Here is a 9,925-nt window from a genome sequence, read left to right as displayed (position 1 = left end):
AATGTGCAGAAAATGAACTCAGCACATGACTCCAAATCCTTTGCCCTCTGAAAAAACGTCTATTATGAAATAGTTCATTTATACAAAAGAACAGAGGTGAAAATAATAACGAGATAACATGGACGCCCACGTACCACAGACCGCTTAAGAAATAAAACAAGCCAGGACCAATCACGCCTTCTAGTGCGCCTCATGCCCAGCTCCCCTGCACCCCACCCCACAGGTAACCACGACCCCGGATTTCACTTTTATCTTCCCCTCTTCCTGGGTTGCTCCTGCCTTATGCCAGCTGCTCTGTGGTCTGACAGCGCACGTAGGATGTTGGTAGGGAATGTTTAATGTAGTCGTTTCCTGTAGTGACTGGACTGCTTATGACAACAGAACTGTATTCTCTCCTATCCTGGGGGCCCTAGACTTCTTTTTTTTTAAATTTCTTTTCTTATTTTTGGCTGCGTTGGGCCTTTGTTGCTGCGCACAGGCTTTGTCTAGTTGTGGCGAGCGGGGGCCACTCTTTGTTGCTGTGCGCGGGCTTCTCTTGCGGTGGCTTCTCTTGTTGCGGAGCACGGGCTCTAGAGCGCAGGCTCAGTAGTTGTGGCACGTGGGCTCTAGAGTGCAGGCTCAGTAGTTGTGGCGCACAGGCTTAGCTGCTACGCGGCATGTGGGATCTTCTTGGACCAGGGCTCAAACCCATGTCCCCTGCATTGGCAGGCGGATTCTTTTTTTTTTTTTTTTTTTTTTTTTTGCAGTACGCGGGCCTCTCACTGTTGTGGCCTCTCCCGTTGCAGAGCACAGGCTCCGGACGCGCAGGCTCAGCAGCCATGGCTCACGGGCCCAGCCGCTCTGCGGCATGTGGGATCTTCCTGGACCGGGGCACGAACCCATGTCCCCTGCATCGGCAGGCGGACTCTCAACCACTGTGCCACCAGGGAAGCCCAGCAGGCGGATTCTTAACCACTGCACCACCAGGGAAGTCCCGGCCCTGGACTTTTTGATCAAGCACCTCCAACACCAGAAATCCAAAACGAAGACCAGAAATGAGGCCAGAAATCCGAAATGAAGGTGTGGGCAGGGTTGGTTCCTTCTCGAGGCTCAGAGGGAGAATCTGTCCCATGCCACTCCTCTAGCTCCCTGGGGTGGCCAAAACCGCTTGGCGCTCCTGGGCCTACAGCCGCATCCCTCCAATCTCTGCCCCCGTCTTCACACACCTTCTCCCCTGTGTGTCTGAGTCCCCTCCTCTTTCTATAAGGACACAGTCATTCTATGTGGGGCCCACCCACCCTCAATCCAGGACGGTCTCATCTTGACATCCTTAACTTGATTACATCTACAAAGACCCTTATTCTAAGTAAGATCGCATTCATAGGGCCCAGGAATAGAACGCGGACAGATCTACCCACCCACCGTTACGTAGAGGAAGGTGCTCAAAATTTACTTAGCGAGGGACGTGTTGATCCAAAAGTCTAGGGCGCCCCGTAGAGCGGGAATGTTTCTGGCATGGCCTCTCCTTCGGGGCGGGACCACGTCTTACGCCTTGAGGTCCCCCAGCTGCTCAAGGGGATGGAGGAGATGGGGTCTGTTCACGGCTGCTGGAAGCTCTCGCAGGAGCCCTCTCAGGCGTATTAAGATGGGCCAAGCACGGAGGGGCAGCCAGGACTTCCCGCCCGCGCCTGGCGGCCACGGCACCGCCATCTTGCCCCCCACCCTCCCCCATGAGACTAGGTGAGAGTGGCGCTGCCACTGCCATCAGCCCTCCTTGCTCCCATCCTTTCCAGTGGGGCATGTCTCACCACGTGACTGAAGAAAGGCTGGGGTAGTTACTTCTTTAAGGCTCATCTCCTCCCCAACCCTGCCTGGCCTGTTCCCTCCTTCCCTGTAGGCCCTCGAGAGATCACTGTGCCCCGAATGAATGAGGTCGGGTGTGAGTGATCCGGACCCTTCCCGCCCTGGTCCGAGGGAGCCTGCAGGGTGGGCTGCGTCACAGTGAGGCACCCGACCCGTCCAGGAGGAAGGAACTGCTCCACGTGGGCTCCCTGGCACCCTTCCGGGGACAGCAGTTGTTCCACAGGTGATGACTGCCTACCTGCTCGGTGCTGGAGATCAAGGCAGAGAGACAGACAGAGGGACAGAGTGCTGCCAGGCCCTGCCTCCCGACCGAGAGCAGACCCTGCCCAGGGCCCTCCCCCATGCCTCCACCACCCTCCCTGTGCAAAGCCTCTGCCTACAGCTTCCACGCTGAGAAGCCGGGTAAAGAGATTCCACGTGTTCCCATCCTGCCCGGTGTGAAAGCCCAAACCAGCCAGCGCTGTGAATTACCGCGGACGGACAGGCCCTGGGATGGGCAGTTCCCAGAACTCTGGCTGTGAGCCTGCCCGGCTTTTCTTTGGCGCTCAGCTCTTAGAAATCCCTTGGGGCAGCACCTCCCAGCACAGCGTGGGTGGATTTGTGTTCCAGTTGTCCAGCTTCTTCCGGGAATTGGCAAACTCCTTTTCACAGCCCCGCCCCTCACACCCTGCCTGGAGCCTTCATGGGTGTTCACACACTCTGCTGCTGCCTGGGTCAAGGAAGGCATTTTCTCAGGTCTAAATATTTTGATCCCCCAAAAAAGTCCCCACACCCACTGCCTAAGAAATGGGCCTCGTTTCCCTTTCTTCGTCCGGAACCGCAGCCAGCAGGTCCTGAGAACGCTGGGCCAGAGGGGACAGTGACAGTGCTCCCCGTCAGTCCCTGCAAAGCTGTGAGCCACCCCTGCCATCAGCATCTTCTCATCCGGGCCAGGAGAAGGTACGGCCAGAGGGCGGCCTGGGCAGTGGGCAGCAGAGGAGTTGAGGCAGGGTTGGGTGAGGAGGGTGGGTTGGGGCAGGGGCACCGTGAGGTTGGAGCAGGCGGTCAAGGCTCCATTTGTGGGAAGTAAGTTTGCCTCATATGTGGGGAACCTTTTCCTTTCACATTGGATCTGACTCACCTGCTAAAATCTGCTTTTTTCTTTTTCTTTTTCTTTTTTTTTGTGGTACACGGGCCTCTCACCGTTGTGGCCTCTCCCGCTGTGGAGCACAGGCTCCAGACGCGCAGGCTCAGCGGCCATGGCTCACGGGCCCAGCCGCTCCGCAGCATGTGGGATCTTCCCAGACCGGGGCACGAACCCGTGTCCCCTGCATCGGCAGGCGGACTCTCAACCACTGCGCCACCAGGGAAGCCCTAAAATCTGCTATTTTGACCTAAACTTACATGCTATCTAGAGAAGCGGCCTGTAACGAGCATCAGATGTGTGAAAATCTGTACAGCACAAGAAAATCACAGGTGCCTCCCTAAACATGGTATAAACACACAGGATTATGGGAATTCCCTGGCGGTCCAGCGGTTAGGACTCAGTGCTTCCATTGCTGGGACCCCGGGTTCGATCCCTGGTCGGGGAACTAAGATCCCACAAGCCACGCAGCGCAGCCAAAAAAACCCCCAAAACAACAACAGCAACAACAAAAACCACACACACACAATTAGACAACGTCAGTAGCCAGGTTGAAGAAATCTGCCAGAAGCTACACATAAAGGCAAATTGTCATTAACCATTTACAACCTCACCAACGTGGGATAAAGAAACGACTGTAGGTATTCTTCAGGCATGGTAGTAAAAAATATCATTAAAAAATGGGGATTTGAGAACCCGCCCCCAGCTCGGGTATTTCCAGATTCGTTTTTAAAACATGTTTCTCAATGGGGTAAAATGTAGGCTGCAGTCCTTGAGTCCACCCTGGCTGTTCCAGCTTAGACTAGTCAATGGTCAGACCTTGTAAATCGAAATGTGATAGGCAGGAAGTTAACACTGAAGGTGGGGGGAGGTTACTGGTGTATCTACATCATAGCCAAGGACGCTGCTGAGGCAGGCTGTCACGGGCAGACCTGTGTTCCCCAAATTCATGTGTCGGAGTCCTGATCCCCAGCATTTCAGAATGTGACTGTATTTGGAGTTGGGGTCTTTCAAGAAGTGATTAAAGAAAAATGAAGTCACTAGGGCACGTCCCAATCCCGTAGGACTGGTGTCCTTATGAGAAGAGGAGAAAAGGACACAGACACACACAGAGGGACGACCCTGTGAGGACACAGGGAGGAGATGGCCGTCTACACACCGAGGAGAGAGGCCTCAGGAAGACCAGCCCTGCCCACACTTGGATCTCAGGTTCCAGCCTCCAGGACTGGAGACAATAAATGTCTGCTGTTTAAGCCCCCCAGGCTGTGGAACTTTGTTACAGCAGCTCTAGCAAACTAAAACACATGCCAATCTCAAAGAAAAAGTTTTTCAGCTTTTTTGTTTTGTTTTGTTTTGTTTGTTTGTTTTGGCATGAAATGCTAAGCCTTTGATTCCAAATTAACTTGGTGTTAGCAGTGAAGATGGACAACCAGACGCTCCAAGGCAAAGATCCAAAATGCACATAAGAGGTCTTAGCTTGACACACGGATTCATCAGTTAATTGACGCTGAGTTCATGTCTGTCCACCTCTCTCTGGCTTCTCCCCGGGGAAACTCATTTCCCGTCCCGCGTAACGGTGGGGAGCAGAAGGGCAGAGAGGAGCTCTCAGCCACGGGGCAACCTCAACACTACTTCTCGATGTAGGGGATCCAACTGATGCGAGCCCGTCTCCAGAGCCATTCATGGCCGCAACACGTATGATTTTCAAACAGATGCAGTTTTTGTTTGCTTGTCTGTTTCGACGCTGGACAGAGCTCTGCCGTCCTGATTTACTGTCTGATTTCTAGCGCATGGCCCGGCGCCTGGCATCAAGTGGCTCGACATGATCACGTCTGTTGAATAAATGAATGAAATGGATTAAAATGGCCACGCCCCACAGTTGTCATGTCATCTATCAAAGTTAAAGTGATTTTAAGGAAGTGTCAGGAAGAAAGAAAAGGCTTTGCCGGCTGCAGTGAGATCATTCATTCATTCAAGGAAAGAGTGCAAACAACACGCTTGTTTCTTGTTCTGACTCCCAGGGCCCTGGGCGCAGGTGCTGGGTGGCACAGCCTCTCAGTGTGATCCTCATTCCTCAGTAAGTCAGCAATCACGGTTTCCAAATTCCCAACAGATAGTCATCTTTGAGACTTGGGAATGAGGTATCAGAATTCCCCAAACCCTAATTATTTTTCAAAACACTGTGTATTTATATGATTTCAATAATGATGGACCCTAGTAAGCAGGTTCAGAGGTTTTCTGTAAAAAAAAAAAAATCATACACTCGTGGCTTCTTATTATTATAAACTAATATATTTTGACAATATTACATATTTTAATAACATGTGGGAAGGATCTCTATCTGATGTAGATATTGGATAACAGAAAACATAAAAAGAAGGGACTATCAGCAAAAGACAAATGCCAATTAAAAATCATTTTAACATGGATGGACCTAGAGATTATCATGCTAAATGAAGTAAGTCAGACAGAGAAAGACAAATATATGATATCACTTATATGTGGAATCTTAAAAAAAATAATACAAATGAACTTATTTACAAAACAGGAAGAGACTCACAGACTTAGAAAACAAATTTACGGTTACCAAAGGGGAAAGGGGGGGAGGAATAAATTAGGAGTTTGGGATTAACAGATACAGACTACTCTGTATAAAATAAATAAACAACAAGAACCTACTCTATAGCACAGAGAACTATACTCAATATCTTGTAATAACCTATAATGGAAAAGAATCTATATCTATATCTGTATCTATCTATCTGTCTCTCTGTATATATCTGAATTACTTTGCTATACACCAGAAACTAATACAACATTGTAAATCAACTATTCTTTGATACAAAAATAAATTATTAAAAATTTAAAGATAATTCCACAAATGTATGATATTAAAAAGATTAATTGCCCTGTCTGATAGTCTTGAGCCTTTGTTTCATGACAAATATGCCAGTTGTAGAAAAACTTCTTTCACTTGACAATGATGTTGGTCAGATTTTTAGGAGTCCAAAGCATTATTCGAGTTGGGCAATAGGAAAGTACAGGTTGCTTTTTTTTTTATTATGGTAATATATATATATATATTTATATAGAATATAAATTTATATTCTATTCTATTTATATTCTATTTTATATTCTATTTATATAGAATATAAAAGTTACCATCTTAACCAGTTCTAAGTGTATAGCTCAGTGGCATTAAGTACATTCACATTGTTGTACAACCATCCCCACTCGCTATCTCCAGAACTTTTTCATCTTCCTAGACTGAAATTCTATCCCCATTAAACTCTCACTCCCCATCCTCCTCCCCCTACCCCTGGCCCCCACGTCCTACTTTCTGTCTTTCTGGATTTGACTCCTCTAGGGACCTCCTGCATGTGGAATTTGTCCTTTCGTGGCAGACATGTTTCACTTAGCATCACGTCCTCAAGGTTCATCCACAAGGTTACTTTTTTTGCAGTTTTTTCTTGTGGTTGATTTCTAATCTCATAGCATTGTGGTTGGAAAAGATGCTTGATATGATTTCAATTTTCTTAAATATACTGAGGCTTGCTTTGTGGCCCAGCATGTGATCTATCCTGGAGAATATTCCGTGTGCACTTGAAAAGAATGTGTATTTTGCTGTTTTTGGATGGAACACTCTAGGGATATCAATTAAGTCCATCTGATCTAATGTGTCACTTAAGGCCTGTGTTTCCATATTGATTTTCTGTCTGGAAGGTCTGTCCATTGATGTAAATGGGGTGTTAAAGTCCCTGACTGGGCCTCCCTGGTGGCGCAAGTGGTTGAGAGTCCGCCTGCCGATGCAGGGGATACGGGTTCGTGCCCCGGTCTGGGAGGATCCCATATGCCGCGGAGCGGCTGGGCCCGTGAGCCATGGCCGCTGAGCCTGCGCGTCCGGAGCCTGCGCGTCCGGAGCCTGTGCTCCGCAACGGGGGAGGCCACAACAGTGAGAGGCCCGCATACCGCAAAAAAAAAAAAAAAAAAAAAAAAAAAAAAAAAAAAGTCCCTGACTATTATTGTGTTACTGTCAATTTCTCCTTTTATATCTGTTAACATTTGCCTTATATATTTAGGTGCTCCTGTGTTGGGTGAATATATATTTACAATTGTTATGTCTTCTTCTTGGATGGATCCCTTGATTGTTATGCAGTGTCCTTCTTTGTCTCTTGTAACAGTCTTAATTTTAAGGCCTATTTTTCTGATATGAGTATTGCTACTCCAGCTTTCTTTTGATTTCTATTTGCATGGAATACCATTTTCCATCCCCACAAGCTCACTTTTTTAGTGGTGAAACTATTTCATCTGCTTCATAAAACCATAGCCTACAGTGAATATTCAAACACTGAGAAGTGCCAGCAAGTATTGCTGAGTTGGATTCAAATCATGTAACATTGAGATCCCTGAGCAAGTTTAATAGCACTACACAGAATCACAAACTCGCCAATTTAAGGACTTTGTTTATTCCTTAGAACACCACTCATAGGATTTGTGTGAAGTATCCTGTGTGTATAAACTCATTCATGTTTATTTTATTCACATGAATGACTCACTCCTGGCACAGGCAGGGCCCCGAGCAGGCAGTTACAATGTGCTGCAGCCACAAGCCAGACTGGTTCCATAGTGGCTGGTCCTTGCCCCTGTGCTTCTGTCCTGGTTCCCAAAATCTCAACCTTATCCTTCAACTCCACGTGAGAGCACTTTCTGACCTTGCTTTTGACCTGACCAGTGGATTCTTTCCAACCAGTAACCTCTTCATGTTGACTATTTCATTCTCCAAAGAGAATTTTAATGCTTTTCCCTTTGTCTCGATGTCTTGACTGATATCTCTGTTTGGGATTAGGAAAAACATAACTTCCATGAGAAATGGTGGGAAAGAATTCCTGCCTAGAAACCCAATGGGCAGTGTCTCCCCTTGTGGCCTCAGCACACTGCCACAGCTCCTGGCCGCATGTCCTGAAGGTCAGGGGGCAAATAAGAAGAAGAACCACAAGGCTTTCTCCCATGCTGTTCTCTCTTCTGACAGAGAGGAAAACTCCACAAGCCCCTGCACTATCCCTTACGTGGAATTGACAAGATCAGGGTCCAGCCCCTCTCTTAGCCTTTCGGGGTCAAAGGGCAATGAGATACCAGAGGACTCAGCTCAGTCCCGATTCTCTCCAGGGATGAGCATGGCCTGGATGAAAGGGACCCCCTCAGGTGATAATAGAGATCTTCTATATCGCCCTTCCCAACTAGCATAACCCTCACAGCCATCCCCATGAGGCGGTTCTATCATCCTCACTTCAGGAATGAGGAAACTGAGGCCCAGAGAGGGTTTGCCTAAGAATACACAGCCATGTCAAAAAGAAGCAGAACTGGGCTTCCCTGGTGGCGCAGTGGTTGAGAGTCCGCCTGCTGATGCAGGGGACACGGGTTCGTGCCCCGGTCCGGGAAGATCCCACATGCCGCGGAGCGGCTAGGCCCATGAGCCATGGCCACTGAGTCTGCGCGTCCAGAGCCTGTGCTCTGCAACGGGAGAGGCCACAACAGTGAGAGGCCCGAGTACCGCAAGCAAAAAAAAAAAAAAAAAGCAGAACCAAGACTTGAACTAGGCCACTGGGCTCCAGAGCCTACAATTATAACTACTGTGCGAAAGTGCCTTTCAAAGAGGGGCCTGATGACCAGACTCAGCAGGGAACCAGCAGGGATGCCAGGGTGGTCACTTCTCATGTCCAGCCATGAGTCTCACAACATCCCAGCATGATAGTTAGTGTGGGTGTTATTATCCCTGTCTACAGATGAAGAGATCAAGGCTTCGTGTGGGTATGGACTCCACCCGAGGTCAAAGTAAAGGTCAGGGCTGGGCCCCCAGCCGAGCCCTTGGAGAGTCTGAACTACCTGCCCAGGCCCTTCTTCCTCCAATTGCTGGGCGTTTTTATTAGATTGGCTCTATCTGAAGAGCATAATGAAGTTGTCAAGAGAAGCAAGTTGCAAGGAGCTTATGACTTGCTTTTAAATATAAGTACACAGGGACTTCCCTGGTGGCGCAGTGGTTAAGAATCTGCCTGCCAATGCAGAGGACACGGGTTCGAGCGCTGCTCTGAGAAGATCCCACATGCTGCAGAGCAATGAAGCCCATGTGCCACAACTATTGAGTCCGTGCTCTAGAGACTGTGAGCCACAACTACTGAGCCTGCGTGCCACAGCTACTGAAGCCCACGCACCTAGAGCCCATGCTCTGCAACAAGAAGGCACTGTAATGAGAAGCCCGCGCACTGTAATGAAGAGTAGCCCCACTCACTGCAACTAGAGAAAGACTGCGTGCAGCAATGAAGACCCAACGCAGCCAAGAATAAATAAATAAACTTACACAGATGAAAGGGATGGACGTCTTCATGTCCATGTGGGAGGCTCTGAGGTCCTCTAGGAGCTGGTAACTCCCTGTGCCCGGCACTGTGTTGGGACAATGGAGCGTGTTTCAGACCAGGAGGTGGAGAGGCATGTAGTCCCTCAATGGGCATCAGGTTTAGTGCCTTGATGCACTGGTCTAGGGGATTTGTCCCCAGCTTTGGCGGCCTGGGGACTCCTTCTGTTGTAGCAGCACAAAAACTGGCTTTGGAGGCAGTCTTGGGTTCAAGACCCCCAGCTTCTACCAAATCATAAACTGGGGGCCTTGGACAGGTAATCTGATCTCTCCGCGTCTCAGTGTTCGCATCCATAAAAGGATGGAAGATACACTTGTGAGGCTTGAGTGAGGCTACACGAGTTAGGGGTTCTCTGTAAATGCTTTTTCTCCTTCCCTCTCTTGGGGATGGACACACACCAACCAAGCTCCGGACAGGCTCGGTCATGGGCCAAAACTTCAGCTACTTGGTCAACTGTGGGAAACAGAACTGCCATGGAAACTGGACCACGCAGGCTGATGATCTTCCCTGCTTAGTGGCCACTGGGACCTCAGTTTCCTCATGTGTATAG

Source organism: Mesoplodon densirostris, chromosome 7 (genome assembly GCF_025265405.1).
Source record: "Mesoplodon densirostris isolate mMesDen1 chromosome 7, mMesDen1 primary haplotype, whole genome shotgun sequence".
Taxonomy (NCBI): domain Eukaryota; kingdom Metazoa; phylum Chordata; class Mammalia; order Artiodactyla; family Ziphiidae; genus Mesoplodon; species Mesoplodon densirostris.
This window is presented reverse-complemented; position numbering follows the sequence as displayed.